Source organism: Lissotriton helveticus, chromosome 2_1, assembly GCF_964261635.1.
Source record: "Lissotriton helveticus chromosome 2_1, aLisHel1.1, whole genome shotgun sequence".
In the NCBI taxonomy this organism is placed as follows: domain Eukaryota; kingdom Metazoa; phylum Chordata; class Amphibia; order Caudata; family Salamandridae; genus Lissotriton; species Lissotriton helveticus.
In genome coordinates, this window is record NC_136059.1 from 2,090,167,610 (window position 1) to 2,090,190,964 (window position 23,355).

Genomic DNA, 23,355 nt, shown 5'->3' on the forward strand with positions numbered 1-23,355 from the left:
GTATCCTGCGAGGACTGCGACCTGTCCTGAAGTTCTTCGACCCCCCCACGCGGCAACTGGTGGTCCAGGCCTCCATCTTGTCGCGATTGGACTACGGGAGTGCTCTGTTACTTGGAGTGAACCAGGCTGAGGCCTCAAGGCTTCAGATTGTGCAAAACGCTGCGGCACGTGCTATCGTGGGCCTTCCGAGACGATGTTCTGTCTCCTCGGTCCTGACCTCCCTTCACTGGCTTCCGGTCAGACAGAGAATCAAATTTAAGGCTCTCTGTCTGACATTTAAGATTCTGAAGCTTTCCTCCCCTCCTGCCCTTGTGGGCCTTATTTCTCCGTATCTTCCTACACGGTCCCTCAGGTCTGAATCTCTCCATCTGGCGATTAAGCCCAGGTTCAGACTGAGTAGGATGGGTGGGCGCTCTTTTCATGTCCTGGCGGCTGATTTATGGAACTCCCTCCCGGTACATATCCGTGCCCTGGACAGCCTTACTCTTTTCAGACGCGCCATTAAAACCCACCTGTTTAGTTTCGGTTAATTGACTCTTTCTCTTCTCAGCTCTGACCTGTTGTGTTGTGGTATTTGATCAGGCGCCAGGACGCCCCTTCGCTGGGGCAGCTGTGCGCCTAATAAAAGTTATTAACATAACATAACATAACATGGGTGAGTAGAGCTGGTGATCAAAGCGAGAGCTCTGTGCTGCAAAGTCAGATGGTCTTGCCGCTGAGCCACAGCTGTGTGGAGAATACATTTTGGTGAGGGTCCGGGAGTTGCCTTCACTTGGCTCTAAAATAGCGGGCCTAAATTGTCAGTTATAGGGTGGCTCTAAAAAGAGCCCTTGTGTTTATTAGTTGGAGCTACATAGAAGTGCAGATGCACAGCTTCAAGTTATTCAGGATAACTCGCTTTCCTTGATCTGTGAAGTGTATTCCATCACTTCTGTAGATTTCAGCCAAATCAAAACGTACGTTGTTGTTGTAGATGGACCCCATTTTGTGGTCCCTGAGGTATGCAGACACAGCTTTGTTGACTTTCTGCCTAGATTTTTCAATCTGAGAACAAAATTGTTTTGACCATTTCCAGTTCTGTCTTTGGCATATATAGGAATAAACAAAGACAGTTTGAGGCAAGTAACATCAATTGTCCGAAGTCATAAGCATTTCCAAACCTACCCCAGTCAATGTGCCTAGGTCGTTTCCACCACAGTTCACAATCATGTGGTCAGGGTGTTGGAGATGCAAACTGGTTTTAACCAAAGACAATAATTGGTGCCACTTCAATCCTCCCTGTGCAAACCATTTAATGTCCACATTTTGGAAACCTAGGTCTAAGTCAATACGTCTCTGTTCCTCATACCTCTTGCACCAGAAAATATAACTACCTTCTACGATTGGCACTAGCATTTTCAAGGTTTGGCTGGAGGTATGGAAAGATGTCTGTAGCTCATGCAGTTCCTTCGTAGAGATATGATTAAAGATGGGAAACTACTTTTTTTGCCATACAAAACGATATGTGAATGGGAGATGAAAAGCATTGTTTTTCAAAAGTAGGGTGGACATTCATTTTGTGGAAAAGCATCTTTGTGATTGGTTAAGAAAAAGCAGTTAAAACGTGGAGTACATATAATAGGATAAGATTTGTTCAACTCAACTACACCTGCTACTTGCATTTGGAAGGCACTGTTTGAACTAAAAACAATTGCAAACTTTTAACCTGCTGTTAAATGTTCGAGAAAATGTTGCAAAAACATATAGTTAGGTTTAAAAAAATGATGAACTTTTAACCTGCCGAGTTGTAGAATGTTCTAGAAAGTCCGTCGATAGAATACGTTGCACTGCTGACTTCTATGTGTCGTTGAATATGAAAAAAACTGTTTATATGGAAAATTTAAAATAAACTGTTAGAGAGAAGTTTTGAAACCTAAAAGAATCAAGGAACTATTGTAATTTATTGTTTACATGTATTCATGTGTGGAGGAACAGCATTATAGAAACAATAGCACCAGGAAGAGGAAGAACCTAAGAGTGGGGGTACGGGGGAGATGGGCACAACGGCACACATGCACAATCAAGTACAGCACAAGTATAGACAAACAATGGCCAACATGAAACACACCAACAAGGAGCACAAGTCACACAACAAGCCAACATCACACCACTGAACGAGCATAGAAGTGGAAACCAGTCTGCATTCATACAGGATGTGTACAAAGGCTGGTCGTGGGATGTCTGCGACCGTGGTCATCCTGGATGAGATGCCCAGCATGTGGCACATGGGCGAGTTGACTGTGTGTTACGTTGCCAAACAGCTTCTTCTTCCTCCCACGAGCCCCCACACATTTGTGTGGTGTGTTGTTGTATCCTGTGCACTCGTACAGCACAGCATTGTATTGCCTGTATGGGCATGTCCTGCGGCATTCCAACTAAACCATGAGAGTGCCGTTTGATGGTGGTGCATGCCACTTTACAACATCGTCTGCTATGTGTCCTTTGTGGCAGTCTAAACCAGAACACAGAGACACACTTACCGCCCTTCCTGCACACGGACATGTGCGAGACACATCGTTTCCCTTGCTAGATAGGCATTCTCCTGCACTGACCTGTGTACGCCGGACCAGCACACGCCTGTTGTGCATGCAGGAGGATGCGTGCGTAGCTACATGTCCAGGGTCACTGCCAACGATGAGGTGACATGGTGACGTCTTCTGAAGACAGCACAGAGGGATGTTGCAGGGCCCGTGCTTATCATGCTAACACAATGACCACAGGGACACCCTTGCTCAGATGCGGGTCCAGGGGGCGTTGGCAGTCCTGGGGTTGTTGCGATGAGTGTTGTCGCCCTCATGGGTATCCCTGTATCATGCTCATTGAGTCCGTGGCTATTCTGGTGTGGCTCTTGGCTGTGTTTCTTTTCATGCTGCAGGTAGTCATCCTGCTTAACACCAGCAGAAAGTTGGTGTTAAATCCCTGATGGTAACTTGGCTTATCGCCGGAATTATTTCCGCATTGCAGTTGTTGTGAAAGTTGTGATGTGATTTTTTCTTGTGCAGAACAGTATACAAACTGGGCAGTGTATCATGTCAAGATCCAGCACCTGACGCACTATTCACAATCAATATAAAAAGAATGAGAATTATTCATCGATTTTGTATGTACAATGTAAGTGCAGCGACTTCCTCAGTGCAATTCAATACAGTATTTTAGTATTTAGAATAAATCGCAAAGATGCACCTTGTGTCTTTTTGCATGGGAACGGCTACTCTGCATTTCATTATCAGCACTTTAATGCAACTAAAGTTGAGATAAATCTAACACAGTATTCTGAAGATAGTGCAAACTGCAGACATCACAAGTATTTCCACGATAAGTGCCCCAAAGTTTAACACTATGGTGGATAACAGTAATAAGAACAAGAAAGAGTCACACAGCAAAGAAAACAACAAAAAAGGTTAATATTTTTTTTTGTTCAAACTTTTTATAAACATATAGAAACCATAAACTATTATCAAATGTAATTTCTTTTATTAACATATATAAAAAATAAACTAAAACTAAATTTAACAAAAGTCATAGAAAATAACAAAGTGGAAGACTCCTGTGGGGCCCATTGATGTCGACAACAGAGCCTGGAAAATAAAGCACAAAATAAGGACGTGTGTAATAAGCATATCAAAGGACAGAGAGAGAAACAGAGAAGGAACAAGAAGCCAGAGAGAAAAAGAGAGGGAAGGAAAGAAAGGGAGAGAGAAAAGGAGAGAGGGATAGAAGGAAAGGAATGAAGAGAGAGAGAGAGAGAGAGAGAGAGAGAGAAGGAAAGGATTGAAGAGAGAGAGAGAGAGAGAGAGAGAGACTGTCACCTCTGTGCATCCATGAGCAAATACTTACCTGGTGCCGGCGGAGTGGGCAGCAGTGTGCGGACTGCACATGCCTGTCAAAACCCTGCCGATCTCAGATGTGTAGCTGAGTCCTGAGTCCTGAATGGCGGAGACCACATTAGCTTGTCCGTGGATGTGACAGATGTCGCTGAGTCCTGAATGGTGGAGACCATATGAGCTTCTCAGCAGCCCGGCAGATCTCATACATGTCGCTTAGTCCTGAGTCAACAATGGCGGAGAGCACCTCAGGGTTTGGTGCCGCTAAGCCTGTGGAACTCATCTCCGTGCACCGTGGTGGTAGGCCCCAGATGGACACATGAGTTTTGGGTGGCATTAACCCTATGCATAAGAAGTCCGTGCCAAGGGAATGGTAGGCACCTGACAGCTATACAGCTGAGCGTGTGACTAACCTTCTGCGCAACTTTTCATGGACTCTTTATGGTTGAGATCCGTGGAGCACCCGCCAGCTAGTCAGCACCGGCAATAAAGCATGTGACGTTGTCGATCTCTTATATTTGTGTGGTCACATGGCCTGTGATGCATGTGCCGGATGGGTGTGGTGTGGGTGCAAACCTGCCCTCAGGGAGTGGCCATGAGATATTGATAACTAGACCACTGACCTGCAAACCAACAGCGACTGCGCCTGCGACAGTTAGCTATGTGGGGTCAATGTCAGAACATAATCGGGGTGGGGTGGAGTGGCGTGGCGTGGCATGGAGTATGACGGAACAGGGCAGGGACGGGCCGCAGCTGTCCCTCTGCGAGCCTGGGTGTGAACTGTTCATAACTCACACTACATAAAATTGTTGAATCATGTTGTGATTCAGTCTGTCAGCTGAAATACCAACTGTCGCATAGAAATAAAATACTAGCTATTCCAGAGTCGTAACTATCACATCCAGCGAAATCCAATTGATGTGGTTTATATTTTACTTAAGAGATCCCGGGGTTGCAACTACAACTCCTACAATTCCAAGCGAATCTAAGCAAAAAACAGCAATTTAAAACTCAGGTCCAACTAACGTGAGATCACGCCACTATCGCATTCATTCGATTAATAAGCGAGCGTCCTCCAGTTTGAATCACGGTGAGGCTTTTACGAGTTATCAGGTAAGCCTGACGGCGACTCTTAAGACCATGCAAATTTCAGAGCAATTTAGGACTGCAAGTAATGCCATCATTGCCCTGTGTGCGCAGACACGAGCGTAGGGCTCCTTGAGGCGGAGCTCTGGAAAAAGATTAAGGGCACATAGCAAAACTCCCGTCTAGATCAGTGAAAACACCAGCTGGCGTAGAGGCTGCAACCACGCCACATGTTTGTCCTCCACTAACCGGGGCTCATTTTTAAAAAAAAAAAGGGCATTAGACATCCACAGTGCATAAAATAGCAATGACAGATAATGCACCACAGCATCTGCTTTAGAGACAACTTTTCCACAAGACACCGCCGAAAACAGGAAAATGTGGTATTCAAACACTTCTCCTCTTCATTTCTAGGATTTTGTTCCTATCAAAACAGTGGAGAAAACCTGTTTCCCCCATCAAGATCACTAATTGAAAACAGGTAAATAAAAGATAGACTATGAATTGGGTTATTTTGCAACAGAATCAAAGTTATGTCACTGATGTCAGTCCACCTTGCTTTTAAGCGAATCATTCAACAAGTCGAGACTCTCCAGAGATTATGGAATGTGGCCCACAATCAAAGGCTTGGCGTACTTCCATTAAACAAGTAAGCTACTCGAGATTGAGGGACTTTTTTGCGTATAGATGACTGACACAACATGGTAGTTAAGGCATGTTCACTTAATTTTGTGTTCACCGATAACACATGAGAGTGGTTTCTGATGCGGTTCAATTGTTTGAGAAGGTAAGAGGCGTAATGCTGTAGTGCATGATAGAATATGGAGGTTTAAGTTGAGAACATATAGTAAGATTAGACTGTTTATCATGTCTTTCAGAAATTATTGGTCCTGAGGAGAATCCCTTCAAGGAAACGGATTTGAAACGTGTAGACCACGTAATCTTTAGGCCAATCAACAGATTTGATTTTTTCTGATATTTTGGATTGTTTTGTAAAACATTGATGGCCTTGTTTTCAATATGGTATTGCTAGTATATTGAAAAAAAAGATTGCCTTTTCAAGAAAAGACTTTGATTAAGCGTCCCCGGGTTGGTACAGTGTGAATGAGGAAAGTATGTGAGTATGAGTGTGGCAACTATTTGAGTATGAGTATGAAGTATGCATAGAGAGTATGAATGATAGGAAGACTGGAGTTGTGAGTTTTTTCAAAGAGGATCATTGGAAGGGTTTCCAATGGCAATTTTGTTATTTTGTGGAGGGGTTTGTAAATGTCTGTATTTTGTGATGATAATAAAGTTTTGTATAGTATTCCATTGAATGAAACAGATCAAAATTGGTACAAATAAAATAGATTAATTCAAACTGAAAAAGTGGTTGAGAAGGACCTGTTTGATTCTCTTTCCTTCCTGAAATTGTGAAATCAAGTGGCAGCATTGGCGTTTCACTTTTTTAATTTCAGTCTGTCAGCTGGCATCTGTCCAAGGTATTTGTGAAAACATATCAGAGTTCTTTCTGTGACAGATACCCCTTTTACGCTCCCTCTCCACACATTAGCAGGTAACGCACCCTCTTCCCACATTGCCAACATACCCCCAACAGCAGTCTTGGGCCCAGAATATCCCTGTGCGGTTGGACAAAGAAGAATCTTAGTCATGTATTGATGTTCATGTCAAAAAATGTATTTAAAGAAAAGAACAACAAATAAGACTGAAGGGAGTCTGGTGCTTTGGTTGCTGCCACAGAGTTGGGGTCACTGCCATTGAGGACTCAGGACACAGTTACGCATGTGGGATTGGTTTGTGTTAAATAGGGTTAGTGGCACCAGAAGCATTGACACTGTATGAGCTTGTGATGGTCTTTGGTGTGGACGGCCTCACTGGGAGTAATGTGTGTTGCCTACTGGACTGCGTCATGTGGAATCGGGACTCTATCTGAATTATGAGCTCTGCTGACCGTAGTGTAGCCCAGAGGTAGCGATGAGGAAGGGCCCACAGCCATCTGCATACGTTGGTGGCCCCACCGCCACCGGCCTGCGTAGTGCAGGTGCAGTGGTACCACTTGTCGCAAGCCTTCGATATGAAAATACTCCTCACTAATCGAAGGGAGTCTGGTCATTGCTAATCAGGACTCAAGGGACAGTTACACATGTTGGATCGGCTTGTATTAAATAGGGTTAGTGGTAGTAGAAGCATTGAGACTGTATGAGTCTGTGATGGTGCTTGGTGTGGACGGCCTCACTGGGAGTGATGTGTCTTGCCTACTGGAGTGCGTCATGTGCAGTCGGGACTGTATCTGAATTGTGAGTCCTGCTGACCATAGTGTAGGCCAGAGATAGCAGTGAGGAAGGGCCCACAGCCTCGTGCATAAGCTGGTTGCCCCACCGGCCTGTGTAGTGCAGGATCAGTGGCACCACGTGTCGCCGGCCTTCCATATGCAAATACTCCTCACTAATGGGAGGGAGTCAGGTGCTGGGGTGGCTGTCACAAAGCTGGGGTCACTGCCATTCAGAAGTCAGGACACAGTTACACATGTGGGATCGGCTTGTGTTAAAGAGGGTTGGTGGGACTACGTGTTGGTGGCCTTGCATATCGAAATATGCCTCACTGATCGAAGGGAGTGTGGTGCTGTGTTCACTGCCACTGACTTCACTGTCATTCAGGACTCAGTACACAATTACACATGTGGGATCGGCTTGTGTTAAAAAGGGTTAGAGGGACTACGTGTTGCCACTGTTGCATATGGAAATATGCCTCACTGATCAGAGGGAGTCGGGTGCTGAAGTCAGTGCCACGCACTTGGGGTCATTGCCATTGAGGACTTAGGACACAGTTACACATGTGGGATCGGCTAGAGTTGACCAGAGTTAGTGGCACCACGTATCACCGCTGTTGCATATGGAAATATGCCTCACTGATCAGAGGGAGTCTGGTGCTGTGGTAGGTGCCACGGACTTGGGGTCACTGCCATTGAGGACTCAGGACACAGTTACACATGTGGGATCGACTTGTGTTGAACAAAGTTAGTGGCACTACGTGTAGCTGTCCTTGCATATGGAAATATGCCTCACTGATCAAAGAGAGTCTGGTGCTGTGGTCGCAACTATGGACTTGTGGTCACTGCCATTCAGGACACAGTTACATATGTGGTATCAGCATGTGTTAAAGAGAGTTAGTGGGACTATGTGTTGCCGGCCTTGCATATCGAAATAAGCCTCACTGATCGTAGGGAGTCTGGTGCTGTGGTCGGTGCCACAGACTTGGGGTCACTGCCATTTAGGACTCAGGACACAGTTACACATGTGGGATTGGCTTTTGTTGAACAAAGTTAGTGGTACTATGCGTAGCTGTACTTGCATATGGAAATATGCTTCACTGATTGAAGGGAGTCTGGTGCTGTGGTCGCTGCCATGGACTTGGGGTCACTACCATTCAGGACTCAGAACACAGTTACACGTTTGGGATCAGCTTGTGTTGAACAAAGTTAGTGGCACTACGTGTTGTCGGCCTTGCATATAGAAATATGCCTCACGGATCGAAGGGAGTCTGGTGCTGTGGTCGCTGACACGGACTTAGGTTTATTGCCATTCAGGACTCAGGACACAGTTACGCATGTGGGATCGGCTTATATTGAAGAGGGTTAGTGGCACCATGTGTTGCAGGTCTTCCGCATTGTAGGCCTGAGGCAGCGTTGAGGAAGGGCCCACAGCTACGTGCATACGTTGGTGGCCCCACGGGCCTGCGTAGTGCAGGTTCAGAGGCACCACATGTCGCCGGCCTTCCATATGCAAATTCCCCTAACTAATCGAAGGGAGTCTTGGACTTTGGTCGCTGCCATGAAGTTGGGGTCACTGCCATTCAGGACACAGTTACACATGTGGTATCGGCTTGTGTTAAAGAGGGTTAGTGGCACCACGTGTCGCCGCCGTTGTATATGCAAATATCCCTCACTGAATGAAGGGAGTCTGATGCTATGGTTGCTGCAAAGTAGTTGGGGTCGCTGTCATTCAGGACTCAGGACACAGTTACACATGTGGGATTGGCTTTTGTTGGACAAAGTTAGTGGTACTACGCGTAGCTGTACTTGCATATGGAAATATGCTTCACTGATCAAAGGGAGTCTGGTGCTGTGGTCGCTGCCATGGACTTGGGGTCACTACCATTCAGGACTCAGGACACAGTTACACGTTTGGGATCGGCTTGTGTTGAACAAAGTTAGTGGCACTACGTGTTGTCGGCCTTGCATATAGAAATAAGCCTCACGGATCGAAGGGAGTCTGGTGCTGTGGTCGCTGACACGGACTTGGGTTTACTGCCATTCAGGACTCAGGACACAGTTACACATGTGGGATCAGCTTATGTTGAAGAGGGTTAGTGGCACCATGTGTTGCAGGTCTTCCGCATTGTAGGCCTGAGGCAGCGTTGAGGAAGGGCCCACAGCTACGTGCATACGTTGGTGGCCCCACGGGCCTGTGTGGTGCAGGTTCAGTGGCACCACATGTCGCCGGTCTTCCATATGCAAATTCCCCTAACTAATCGAAGGGAGTCTGGTGCTTTGGTCGCTGCCATGAAGTTGGGGTCACTGCCATTCAGGACACAGTTACACATGTGGGATAGGCTTGTGTTAAAGAGGGTTAGTGGCGCCACGTGTCGCCGCCATTGCATATGCAAATATCCCTCACTGATTGAAGGGAGTCTGATGCTATGGTTGATGCAAAGAAGTTGGGGTCGCTGTCATTCAGGACTCAGGACACAGTTACACATGTGGGATCGGCTTGTGTTGAACAGGGTTAGTTGTCACCACGTGTCGCCGGTCTTCCACAGTGTAGGCCGAAGGCAGTGGTCAGCAAAGGCCCACATGCATGTGACGTTCACTTGAGCTGCACAGATTGGAAGCATTTAGTCTTCTTAACCCATTATAGTCTCGAACACAATTTGCGTTGCTACTAATCTTGAATTTTGAACCGTGGTAATCCCAGTGTAGGCCGGAGGCAGCTTCAGGGTGGGCGCACAGCCACATGGCGTTGAGCTGAGCGGCACCTGGAGCACTCAGCGTGTGCGCACCCTGCGATGATACGGGGTCCCAGCGGGCTGCACTGGGAGCAATGTCTTTTGTCTAATGAATTCTGCATTAATAAGGCAACATGGCAATGACTTATGGTGCAGTGAGTTAGTAGCACCTGAAGCACACAGCGTGTGCACACCCTGTGGTGATGCGTGGTCTGGGCGGGCCGCATTGGGAGCAACATATTTTTCTAACTGGACTGCGTCATCTACAATCGCCACTGCATCTGAATTGTGAGCCCTGCTGTCCGGAGTGTAGATCAAAAGCAGTAGTCGGTATAGACATAAGTCTGTGGAGCTGTGCCGCTGGGTTCGCCAGGGGCCTGTGTCGAGGAGGCCCGTGGTCATGGCGGCAGCCACGTGCCAGGGTGAGGGCCGACGCTCTGGCAGACTCGCTGGCCTTCCCACAAGTGAACCACCCAGGGCCTGGCCTATTTATTCATACTCCAACGCTGGAGTGGCGTACGTTGGACCAGCCCACTCCGCTTCCAGGGGGAGACAACACAGCTACATGACCAAGATCTTCCCCACTGCCTGAGGTAATATGGTTGCGTCCACTGTGCACTACAATACAAGTATCAATACTATATCTGCACATGGAGAGGTTTGTACTTTGCATAGTGAGGTCTGTGCAGCACATCACCAGTACAGTTGGTATCATGTGCATTATTATTGATGGGCGACTTGCCTCTTTCACACATACTTGAGTGCCACATCTCCCAACATTCAGCTATTGTGCGGCTGAGGGGCCATGAAGTTTTTGGAAGGTCTGTTGTCCTGTTTTGCCCTGCGTAGGTGGTAGTCCCGGGGGAGGTTATGGTGGTGGTGGCACTGGGTGTTGTGGCCTTGTTGGGTTTCAAAGCTGCATGATCAGTACCTCTATCACATGTTGGTCTTTAGATGTGGCTGTGAGTTGGGTCCAATTCACGCAGTAGATAGTTGACCTGCTTACACCAGTTAAAGGTTGTTGTTACTTTGCTTCTGGTAACTCGGCATATTGCCTGTTTTTGGATCACATTGCAGATTTGGCTGGATGTTGAAAATATGGGGAAGTGGTGTTTTAGTTTTTAGTCTCCACGGAAACGCTTACTTTGCATATCATTAGCGTTAGTTGTGGGTCTTGTTTGTGTCGATGGAAAAGTGGTGAGATTTGCAGTTTTTACCAGGTTGAGGATGTGATGATAATTTAAAAACACAAAAACAAAAAGATAGGTTTCAGGCACGTTATAGTTAGAAATTAGCATTTAAAAAACGTTTGAAATTCACTGAAAAAAACATAGGTTTCAGGGGCATTATAGTTGGAAATTAGCTTTTAAAAAAACCTTTGAAATTCACTGAAAAAACTATAGGTTTCAGGCACGTTATTGTTAGAAATTAGCATTTAAAAAACCTTTGAAACTCACTGAAAAAAATATAGGTTTCAGGGACGTTATAGTTAGTTGGACATTTCACTCATATAAAACGATAGAAATTCCCCTGTTTTAGTTAGTTGAGCTAACTATAACTCGCGCCCCCACAATGCACTGCTGATGATGTCACATATTACATCATTCACACTTTAATTTACCCACCTGTACAGTTATACACATACCACCTCACTTATTTAAATATATACTAACACATACTTACAATCTAATACAATAACTCATACAAGCACACACTGATCCATACCTGCACCCTCACAATCACTCAGTCTCACAAATACTCATTTATACACTCCAACACTCATATATACTGCCTTTTACATATGCAGTTACTCGCACATGTACCGCTGAGGCATCCATTCACTCACCAAGACACTCATACACACACTCACCCAGCCATAGAGCCCTTCACAGATACAGACTTGAACACATATACCCAGTGAATTATCCACTCACATATCTATGTACACCCCTCCCTCACCCACACTGACACTCAGACATCCATACAGATACTCAGACAAGCAATCAAAGGCTGATATAGATCCTCATTAAGCTGCTAACCAAACCATGCAACCGCTTACACACCAACTGACAACCTAAAGAGTATGAATGTCTGTATCAGTTGGTAACACATGGATTAAGCAAGACATAATTAATCACTCAGTTATACAGTCAGTCACACACCTACCTAATCATCCATCCTGACTCTTATACACCCATTCATTCTTCAATACACCTTGGCATATACATATATAAAACATATTTGCATTTTATAGAAACACACATTCACTGGATGATGTCCTCAGTGATGCCGCAGATCATGTCATGAATGATGTAATATGTGATGTCATCAGCAGTGCATTGCGGGGGCGCGAGTTATAGTTAGCTCAACTAACTATAACAGGGAAATTTCCATTGTTTTGTATGAGTGAAATGTCCAACTAACTATAACGTCCCTGAAACCTATGGTTTTTTTCAGTGAATATATATATATATACATATATATGATAGCTTCTACAGTCTCTTCAACTGACATAGATGTGCCATTAAGAATAGCAAATCTATAAATTTATACTTACTTATATACAACTGCTTTCATGATATAGTATGTAGTAGTTGACAATTTGGCCAACATATTGTTGTGGGTCAATATTATTGTCCTCAATATTATGTATAAAGTTGGCAACTAAGTGTACAGGATAGGGAAAGAATCTGTCCAAGCTTTGGAAGTCTCCTTGCTAAGCCTCTGTGTTGCTGTGCAGCTCTCTGGAGCCATAAAACTATACAATCCTATTTATTTAAGGTGTTTATACATTTGAGTGATAATAATTACTAATGCATGTTAGAAGAAGGCATGTAAATTAAATAGTAAGAGCAAAATATCAGCCCTAACATTTTTGAATTCCTAACTTAAGTGTCAACAGCTGTAAAGATGTATGTTGTATCAAAAGGTCAGACTCATCGACATGCAGTTGATTGAGTACAGGAATAATATGAAGAAGATCACAACCTGACAAGTAGCTTTGTTGATTCTATTTAACTTACCTCAAACCAGACAAGTGTGTGTGTGGCTTCTGTAATGCTAGGTATAAGGATTAATATGCATAAAAAGAGAATTTACAGAAACAAAAAAATAGTCAGTGTTTGTTTTCAGATATGCATACATTTTCTCAAACTGTTTGAGAAACAAAGGATACAGTTGGCATATCCAAATTGATTGTCTCATTGGCATATAATGGTGCATAAATGAAAGGAGCACTAAGCGGAAAAAAACGTAAATGGATCCAATAATTACATCGGGCTTTTGATTCCTCTATATAAAACAATTAGGTGGGTGGTATTTGCTTTACCCAAGTAATCAATGGAATCTTCAATTTTTGCATTCAGCTGTAGGAAATACATGTTACAAAAACATTTATCACCATGGCCAATTTAATTATGCAGCTGGGGAGGATCACTTTATGTAGCACACCCTTTCTGATTGTGCAGCATATTGCGGCATATTTTGTGGCAGCGTTTGATCAATATTTTGTCATTTTTCAACATGCTAACACTTCCTGGGACAAGATTTCAACTCATTAGTATCAGTTTAGCATTTACATACAACAATCAGGAAATGATCTGGAGTTATTCCCCCTGTGAAATGTGTGCTAAATCATGCAGGACTAAGAATTGTAAAAATAAGAACACAACCCAATAACACTCCCCAACTAATTTTCAAAGGCCATAAGAAAATAAATATTAGGTAAAAACCAAGAACATATTTACAATTGAATATGGGAATCCCAGATACAGATTTTATAATGACAAGGCTAAAAGTGCCAAAATACAAAATATCAGTGTTAACTGTAAACCAAGCCAAAGACATGGTTTCATGTTGACTTTAATGGAATGTGGGTTGTGTAAACTCAGAGGGTCACCATAGTGAAAGTTTTTATCTTGGGATTTAGGACCTGATTTAAGGTTTGGCAGACTGAACTACATCACAAATGTGATGGATATCCTTGTGGCTGATATGCTATCCAGCTTATTGCAAATTCATCATCTCCTAAGGCACATGTAATAAGAAGGACATTATATCAGTCATATTTGTGATGGAATACATATCAACCATACTCTAAATCAGGTTCATAATTACTTTTCTCATTCTCACTATCCTCCAGCAGTGCAAGGCGGGATACAGAGGCTAGTAAGGGTCCCTCAATGACAGATATATCTTTTTCGAGCTCTTAAGGAAGTCTTTACTTTTAGCAACAAAAGAGCTGAGTGGTGCAAAACAGGAATTCATAATCACTAAGTTTGTTTCCCCAATGCGGTATCTTTGCTGTCTAGCCGAAATCCCTAGTTTTACTTTCAGACTTTTTTGCACCAAACCATCCAGCGTGGAAAGTATGAGTCTTGTAGCCACACAGGGCTCCACAAGGCCAGATGCTTTCACCTCAAGTTCCTGCTGAAGCTGATTTCTCGCTGGCAAAAAACTGTAAGCAGCAGCACTTGGGAGTTTTTGGACACCGATTGTGCAGCCTTCCTAGAGCAGCTACAACACCTTGTGCTGGTACTCAATGGGTCAACAAAATGACTAAATCCCAGACGTTGCTAGATGCTTTGAAATTCACTCCTGATTTCTCTTATAGGCTACAGAATCTTAGGGCAGGCTTCTAGGTACCAGGTTTCTCTCCATCTAGGGCTCCCCAATGGTCCATTCTGAGTGGTCTGCTGGGCATTTGTCAGAGCAGAGAGTGTGTTTCCCGTGTGTGTTCTGATATCAGCAACAAGAGTCCAACACATTTGTCCTTGGTCTGCCTTTCCGGTTATCTGGAGGGGTCGGCAGTCCTTCATCCTTCTTTCCACTGCAGTCAGGCAGTGGAAAGAACTTACTTCAAGGTGTTCTTTCAGGCTCATGAATGTTCCATAGAGGTGGCAGTAATGTGTCATTCTTATTATGTGCAGTAGAAAGTTATTAGTTAAACCCATCTATCCAATCCAGGCAACTTTCCCATAGAAAACCAACCTCATGTTTTACCATTTCCTTTCCAAATTTGCTGCAAACCTTCCCTCTTGAGCCTGGTGTGGTCCTTTCCACAAGAGCCTGGCTGCTCCCTTTCAGATACACCCCCATTTAAATGAGTAACCCCCTCTTTTCCTGTGCTAGAACTAGCTTTCCTTCATGCTGGTTGTACACATAGTATATTTCCTCCGTCTATTCTAGGATCAACAATTTAAAGGAAGAGCAGTTTTGGCAGTCCTTTATGTTTCAATCTGTTCCTGTCCTCTTCCCATATGGCTGGTTCCCTCCTAAGTAGTTAGTATTTACACCACTTTAGCCTCCATGCTCTGTTAGGCAGCCTCATTATCTTCCATGAGACCAGACATTCAGACCAATTCTGGCACGTGTATTTAAATCGTGAAAGTAGGGTAACAGGGCAAACTATGGTCATCTAGTATATCTACAGGCAGCACAGGGTATAGATTTTTAAAAAGTGCTTCTCTGCTACACTTATCAATATATACTTTCACATTTCAATTAGATTTGAATAACAGGCGAAAATAATTTAAGATTCACTAGTTTTTCTGACAGAGTTAATGAAAAAATGTTTCACCTAGAGAGTGAAAAACTTCTTTTTGCAACTGTTCATTGTGTGTGCATCCTCTAGCTTAATATTTAGTATTGGCCACTTTATATAGTAGGTCCACAGCCTGCGAGTTCAAAAGGCGCCCTTATGGGTGACTTAGATACCATGGGAAAATAGTTTCTGTTCATATCAAAATTGTGTTCCTTGGAGCCATGACCTTTAGCCACAACACATGTGTGTGATGTTTGCCTCCACCAACTTAATATGCCTCACTAGAGAGTTAAATGAACCAATTGGGTTATGTACATGTTCAGGAGAAAAGCAAACGATTAGCATGTATTCCTCAAGCCAGTAAAACCAAACAGTAAAAAGCGGGGAACTAAAAAATAATAGTCATGTTTAAAGTTTAAATAGTATATCGCTATCACACTGGAAATGCATGCCCCTCATGTCTCCAGGAAGTTGACTAGTGAATGAATTTCTGGTACATGTTTTCATATATTACGCAGTAAAATTGGCTTTGCAATTTCCTTGGGTACTCATCATATGCAATATGTTGACAGCTTCAGTATATACATACAGCATTATGTTTTACCAACTCATTTTTTAAACTGTTGCAGGAGTATTAAAAAGTGCTGCATGACCCCTGTAATTTACTTCCGAGCACTTTATAAATAATTGTAAGCATGATATAAACACAAGGTCTAGTGATCACCATGTATCCTTCTGTTACTACTTGAGGTATTGCTGTAATCAATAATATATAACCAACTATATTTGGCAATAAGGTAGCAAACACAAAAGAGATCTATGCAGCAAAAATAAGTTGCAATATTAATATCAAGTAGCCCAAGAATTCACACGCTCAGTGCTTGATTGCGTTTTAGCATTGTCACCAGTAAACTCATGTTTTGCAGTAAAGTTGCCTCCATACAGTTATCAAACTAGATGCGTCATTTCTGTTGAGTTCAGTGACATTTCTTGTTTTTAAGTGTGAAGTGGGAAATCACTAGCAGCATAGAAGAGTAAAAGACAATGCTGCACTTTATAATCAATGTGAAAGTGACCGATAATTCTCGATGGGGCTGGAAAGAGGACTTACAAGCCACATTGGTAATCCAGGATCCCTGCCTGTGGTCTTTCCACATGTTACTGTGGAAATCCTCCAGGTCATACCAGGAGGTCTTTGTCTCTGAGGAAGAATACCCTGCAATAATAGTTCATCTTCCTAAGTCGGAAATGCTGGTGCAGTGATGACTCAAATATGTTATTCCCCAGTGCATACTGTGCTTTCTTGTTTTATCTTTTCATCATGCCTGGACCTGGTATTACCAAAATCACTAGTGAACTTGGCATGGTGGTATCTTCCCAAATCTCTTTGAGAAGTTCATAAAAGCCTTTTGTGAATAGGACCTACAGTTCAGTCCGAATTCCGAAGAGCATTTCATCTATACAATGCCATTACTAGCAGATATAGAAAGGGCTCATTAAACCTTTTAATTGATGGGTAACATGAATCCCTGACTAAGTTGTGCTAATGGGCCACATCTGGGTATGGACATTTCATCTAAGGAATCATCAGAGTAAAGAAGAGATAGAAATTCCTGTTTATAAACATTTTCATCAATAGGTAATTGTTGTAAACCCATCAGGTTTTAATTGATCTTTGTCTTCATTGAAAGAGAGAGGAGTTTACTTGTAAATCGTCGTGTCACCAACTACAAAGAACACTACACCCAAAGTTCTCAATCACTTAGTTGTCAAAAGAGAAACATAGAATAAACAAAGCACCAGCAAACATTTACTATTCAGGCTCGCACTTATCTTGATCCACTTTATAAATTAAAATATGAAGGAAATACATCTGCTACTCAGTGGTCAATTAATCCATTCATGGATCGCATTGTGTTACCATAACATATGGACAAAAATCAACTGAGTTGTGAGAAAACTGGCTTTTGAAATTGTGCAATCCCGCAATTTCACACATATTTGTGACACGTTATAGGAAAATCAGGTCAATTCCAAAAACAAACACTGTTGTCAGGAAATGTTCACACCTGGATGCCATCTCTGAAGTAACACATCATTACCTCGTTAAATCGCGATGATGCATTGCTCCTGAGGAGCATTCCCTTACTGAAAACATATTCATTATTCATAATTGGCTAACCTCTATGGCCACCAGAAGACGATTTACTGCAGCAATGCATCACAATTAGATAGGATATGTTTTGAGGAGAAAACTGTTTCAGTGACTGTCATTGCAAGGTTCTATGCTTGATTGGTCTCTAGCAGGAGATTTATGCTTCAAAAGGTTATATTACAGGCAATAAGAATATTAGTTAATACTTTTATATCAACTTTAGATCAGATTACATTTCAAGATACCATAGATTTCCATGGTATGGTCCATTAAAGTCCCTATGCAGCAAATACGAATCTTGTACTGCACAATAAATAGGGACCAGCACAGTAGTATTCCGCTTGCATGGGTTGTAGATCCTCACACAGTGCAATATTACAAAGACTTTGATGCACATCTGTATTTGTGACTGCTCAGCTCACTGTACACTTTGATTTTCTTTTGATGTTACTCCTTGCTCTCTTTGAGAGTGCTAGCTGGACCCCACGCTATCGGAAGCAGCTTGGGCATAACCCACAATAGAGGTGAAATTTCATAACTGTACTCACAGTTCTGGACACACACATTATTCCAGTGAAAGGGTTGCCAGGTCACTGACACAGAGCCCGGCTGCACTCCTGGCTGCACAATATCACACTGTACAGTGAAGCCCCCAAGGCAACGTTGGAAAGATGTCAGAAACCCCACCTTCACACATGGGGTGATGTAATGTTGCAGAGCAAACTGTCATCACCTTGGGTGTCCGTTGGGAGTTGCAAGGAATTATTGTTGCTCTGCACAAAATATCAAAGCTGGAATATGGGCAATATCTAGACAGTCTCCACAGTGATCTACTTTTCAGCCTCCTACAGGTGGTCACTTGACCCTGCCAATGTTCTAATAGGAGAACTTATTTTGAGCCTCGAATAAATGCTCTGCTTTGTATGTGGCATTCAAGTAATTCCCTAACCTTGCGTCCATAGATTCTGTTTTCTCTTCTCTTGCTGCTGCTTCCACAAAGCAAATAAGAAGAATTCATGGTGCTGGGGCTGCAGTTGTCTTTTTTTGATATTTCATAGACCTTGGAGACTTATTGGAAGAGTGTGCCAGGAATAAAAGCACAAGTGGCAAGTGTTAAAAATGGGGTCGCTAGTGTGGCAATGTTTTGCATCTTTATCCAAATAGGGACCCTTGATTATAGACAGGGTAAAGGAGTGAGGCCCTTAGACAGCCCCTGCTCACCCCCTTGATAGCTTGGTACAAGCAGTCAGGCTTATCTCAGAGACAGTGTGTAAAGCATGTATGTACTCATACAGTAACGCAGTGAAAACACTACAAATGGACAACACATCAGTTTAGAAAAATAGAAAATCTTTATCTAAACAAAACAGGACCAAAATGACAAAAATCCACCATGAATCTATAAAGATATCACAAAAAATAGGTTATTCACAAAACAAAGCTTGTAGCACCACCTGAGGCTATTAGAACATTGTGACTGATGAAAAATCCCAGAATATGGCACCGGCCGGGCATAGAGTCACACGGACCCCAAGAACAGTACCTTGGCAAATGATGAAAACAAAGACGGTGCATGGAGTCGAGGAGGTGATGCGTCATTGGAGCCGGGTGGCTTCGGTTCCTTATGAACACAGGGGAGGTGAAGCATTGGTTCCTTATGACCACAGGTGAAGTGAGGTCTCAGTTCCGTACTGTGGCCGGGAAGGTGACATCGCGATGACAGTGACATGGCGGTTCCTTATGACGGTGCGGTGTAGATGGATTCAGGAGGTCACCCACATCAGGTATCAGCTCTGCAGTGATGAGGCACCAGCATCTGTGAGGTCAGGGCTGTGGGCGAGTCTGGGCTGTGCGGCGTGAACGTCATGATTGGTGCTCTCGGCTCTGGTGCAGTCAGCAGCCTCGGTGACGTGGTCAGAGTCAATAAGGTGCAGCATTTAGTAGGCATCGGGCTGCAGTTATAGTCGGGTCGGTGGATCATGCACTTCAGTAGCGGTGCCCATGGCTTTGTTGCAGGTCACGGAATTGCTCACCTGTGTCAGTGTTGCCTTTTCTCTCTGTGGCAGGTGAAACAGCAGTTCCAGGTGCAGGAGAACAGAGGAAACAAAGTATGTGTGTCCCTGAGACTTCAAAACAAGAGGAATGCTCTACATCAAGTGCTTGGAGATCTTCATCAGGCAGAATACACAGCACATTTCAGTCTTTATCCTCTACTTGGCAGAAGCAGCCACTATAGGCCAACCCAGCAAAGCATCCACACAACAATGTGGCAGTACTCCTCCTTTCAGCTTTTCCAGATCTTCTCCTTGGCAGAGGTTCCTCTTGAGTCCAGAAGTATTCTAATGCTGTGGGGTCTGTGCCCCAATACTTTTACCACATTTTTCTTTGTTCTCTTGTGGCAAAAAGTCTCTCTGCTCAGTCCAAACCAGTTCTGTCCTCTATGGTCCAGCTTCTTGGCAGGAGCTGGAGATGGCATTGTTCACAGGAGACAGGGCCTATTCAGGTGCAAGGAAAACTCCTCCCACTACTTTTAATGCAGCCCAGGTATTTTTAGCTCAGCTCTGACTCATCCAGGAAAGGCAGGACATACCTGAATCCCCCCCGGTGAATGTCTACAGTGAAAGCACATCCCTAGCTCCTTTCACTCCAAAACCAGACAGTCAATACACAACCCAGCAGAAGCACAGGTGATGACGAAGTAAGGAAATGTCTAAGCATGAGCGTAAAATCCGTTCCGCTCGCGGATTTTGCGGATTTTCGGCAAATTCGCAATCCGCGAACTCTCGCGAACTTGCCGAAAATTCGTAAAATCCGTGCGAAGCGGATTTTTTGCTTGGTCGCACTTGCCAACTAGAATACTATACAATTTCGCGGGAGTAAACACTTGCGAACACGTAGATGCGGCGGGCAGCGACAATCTCGCAATTGCGAGATTGCAAAATTTGCAATTTCGCACAAGAAATCCACCAGCAGGCAGCATAAACCTTGAAAATTATGATTTTTATCAGAATAACTCCTCAGGTTGACATTTGCCTGCACTTTTTCTTTGCAAGGAGTCCATTTCACAGCAGGCTCAGAGAATAGCTACAAGTATACAACAAAGGTCCTGTTAAAAAAATTACACTGCAACGGAAAGCAATTACAGACAAAACTGAAAGCACTCAGCAGGTGCAAAATCTTATCATTAGTAACCATTCCCTGTAGTGCTTCCTGAGGGGCCCCTTCAGAGTTCAGTTGCCTACTTGCAACTATTCTATGACCCTGCTCTGACCCTCACAGCAGGCTCAGAGAATAGCTACAAGTAGGCCACAAAGGTCCTGTGAAAAAAAATTGCACTGCAACAGAAAGCAAATTACAGATAAGGAAGCAGGTGCCAGCCAGACTGGAAGTTTAAATTCAGTGACACATTAATCAACCCCAAATTAATTCATGTCAGTTGAAGCAGGGCAGGTGTGCTTGCTTTTTTTCACCCCCATAATCTACAGTGATAAACCAACCAGAGGGTGGCAGTGATGTGCCAGAGGGTGGCATGAGCGTACCAGAGGGTGGCAGTGGTGAAACAGAGGGTGCTGTGAACCTGTGATGATGAACCAGACGTAGAAACAACATAGTCGCGGCCGTTGCGAGCCGACAAGTAAGTTCGCAATTGCGAACTGGTACACAACCCTCGCGAACTGGCAGAAACCCTTGCGAACAAAAAAAAATAAAAAATCCGCAAATTCGCGAGAGTTCGCGGATTTTGCGGATTGTGAATCCGTAAATACGCAAGTTCGCGGATTGCCAATTCGCAAAATCCACCCATGCTTAGAAATGTCCACTTTCTAAAAGTGGCATTTTCAAACACACAATTTAAAAACCATCTTTACTAAAAGACGTGTTATTAAATTCTTAGTTCAGAGAGCATAAACTCCATTTCTTTATCTTCTTCCAATGGAAAGGTGTACTTGTAAGATGTTACAAATACATTTCCATGTTACCCTGTGGGACAGCTAGCCTTTCAATAGTGAAAAACAAAGTTGGCAGTATTTCACTATCGGGACATGTCTCACACACACCAGGACATGTACTCACTTTTACATACACTGTACCCAGCCCATGGTGGTACCTTGGGCCTACCTGATGGGTGTCTTACATGTAATAAAAAGGAAGGTTAGGGCCTGGCAAGTTGGAGGAATTTGCCAGGTCGACATGCAGTTTAAAACTGCCCGCAGACACTGCAGTGGGAGGCCTGCAACAGGTTTGCAGGGCTACTCATGTGGGTGGCACAATCAGAGCTGCAGGGACACTAGTGGCATTTTTTACAGGCCCTGGGCACACACAGTGCACCTTACTAGGGTCTTACCAGTAAATCAAATATGCCAATCAAAGATAAACCAATTACCATTACATTTTACACAGAGAGCATGTGCACTAATTAGCAGTAGTAGAGTGCCCAGAGCCCTAAAGCCAACAAAAACAGGTCAGGACAAATAGGAGGAATAAGCAAAAAGTATGGGGATAAACCTGCAAAAAGGGCCATTTCCAACCGCAAGGAAATACTAAGTCACATTTCTGTATCCTTTCGACATCACTGCAAAAGTTCTGCCATTCAGTTACAGTGATTCAATTGCATATATACTCAAAATGATGCTTTGTCTGAATGGCATCTTGGAAGGGCATTCTGTGTTCTTGCGAAAATATGCTGCTGTGCCTCCTATGTGACGTGTGGCAAATATTCTATATGTATTTTTAACGTTACATATAATTCAGATTTAGCTGCATGATAACATAGTTACAGTTTGGGCATCAACAAGTGTGTGATGCAAGCACAGGGCGTGGAAAGCAGGCTTACTTGTTTTATAACAAAAACGTGTTTTAATGGTGTAGCTGAAAAAAAGGCATGCTTAATTGCCATGTTTTTCTGAGACTCGCAACAAAAGGTCACAGAAGGAAATCTTCCATTTACTGGCGATTTTTCATAAGCACAGTAGCTATAATGTGGCTACAAGGAAATAGGACTTTGCAAAATTCCATCTGTAAGAAGGCGTTTGAAAGTAGCATAAACGTCTGAGTACATGTTTAATTTTGAGTACAAAGTATTGTTCAAAATAAGGGCCCAGCGTGAGCTGACTCCTCCTTGCTCCGTGGAATACCTTTACAAGAAATGGTGGTACAGTGGTGGGCTTAAATACACAATCTGATTGCTGTAGAGGTGTTGAAACATGAAGTTGTTAGGAGGCTGGTTCTAAATTGGGTAGTATTTTAGACTAATTGTTTAGGGGTGTGTGATGAAATATTATTGGGTCTCACTTAACCTTTGCCATAATATGTGTAATAATTGCTGAGTTGTTTATAATCCTTGCAATAATTCTAATGCATGTGACTTGCAGAGAAACAGTGCATTATAAAAGAGCATTTTGTATGAAATACCAACTACTGTGTGGGTATACTGGCTTCTAAGCACAGGGCATGCATGGCTTCGTGTATCACCTGCAAATTTGAGATGCTCTTATGTTGTTTGTCGGATTTTTAAAACTCACCTGCAAGAGCACATGTCTTCAGGGAAGGAAAAATAGACAGGGACCAGATTTCCATTTCTCCCAAAAAGGTCACAGTTTCTTTTTTTGGGTTTAGGAAATCTACCAGATGTGACCCCAATAATTTTAGGGTGACACAAAACCTGGAACCCCTGTTCCCCTCTTCCTTTTTCGTGAGGCCATGCT